Raw genomic sequence first — 1,336 nt, forward strand, 5'->3', positions numbered from 1 at the left:
CAGCCTGCACTCAGGCCTACTCCTGACCGTTCCGGAGGCTGGGGCGGGGATCAGCTCTGTTCCCAGAACAGGAGGACCAGCCTCAAGCATGTGGAGGCCATGAGGGTCACAGGTGAGACGGAGGACACTCTTCCGCCTCCATACCTGCCGCCTGGAGCTTCCTCCAGGCGGGGCTCAGATGCCTCGTTGCCTCCAGAACCGCCTCCCAAGTGTTCTCACAGGTCATCTGAGTTGGATTCTGCGTCTTCTCTGTTCACCACGTCATTGAACACTCCTAGTTGATTTCATGGCCTCTGTCATGTGACGTGTCCATATCCTCTCTCAAAATAAATTTAGCATCTCAAATTCTACCCTTAGCTTTTCTTTCCTTTGACCTATTGTATTAGTCAGCATTTCTGCAGTAACAAACAGCCCCAGTAGCTCAGAGGCTTACAGCACCAAACGTGTGTTTCTGGCTGACTTTACCTTATGTGAAGACTGAGTCCACAGCAGCAGACGGTTTGGCTAGCTCCATGCCACCGCTTGTTCCAGGATCACCTGGGTCCTCTTTTCTCATTGTGGATGAGAGCAAGGGGGGAGGAACTGAACATGTGGATGATTTTGGCTCAGCTGTGCACACATCCTCTGGCCACGGCAAGTCATGTGGTCAACTCCATGTCTGTGGTGTCAGGGAAGCCCGGCAGGCAGGGGAACACTGACCACTGTGGGTGAGTGGTCACCAGCCATGTTCCCCCATCCACCTTCCTTCAAGCCATGTCCACATCCCCCACAGCAGGGGGTGTTGGTCACCCCTCCCTGCCCGCTGCCCAGCAGAAAATCACCAATGGGATGCACGATATCAGACCAAGGAGCAGAATGGGGACAGACAGGGACAGGGGAGGTGAAGTCCCAAGTAAGAATGTCTGGCCACACCATGTGCTGCAGGACTGAACTGGGCTGGGCCAGTGAGGACCCACCTGGAGGGACTCACTGTGGATGTACAGCTGGGCCTGTCCCACCACCCAAGAATTGGGTCCACGTGGAACCCCCTGAACTGGCCACTGGTCCAGCTGTGTGGCTAAGCCGCTGGGACACAGAGATCCCATTAGGAGATGAGGGGGACCCCTTGCCCCAAGGAAGTCCAGTCTCCAGACCCCACGGACTGCAGCACGCTGGGCCTCTCTGTCCTTCACCATCTCCCAGAGCTTGCTCAAATTCATGTCCATTAATTCAGTGATGCCATACAACCATCTCATCCTCTGTTGTCCCCTTCTCCTCCTGCCTTCAATCTTTCCCAGCATCAGGGTCTTCTCCAATGAGTCAGCTCTTCACATCAGGGGACCAAATTTTTGGAGCT

The sequence above is a fragment of the Bison bison genome, unplaced genomic scaffold (assembly GCF_000754665.1).
Source record: "Bison bison bison isolate TAMUID 2011002044 unplaced genomic scaffold, Bison_UMD1.0 scf7180017864037, whole genome shotgun sequence".
Classification (NCBI taxonomy): Eukaryota; Metazoa; Chordata; class Mammalia; order Artiodactyla; family Bovidae; genus Bison; species Bison bison.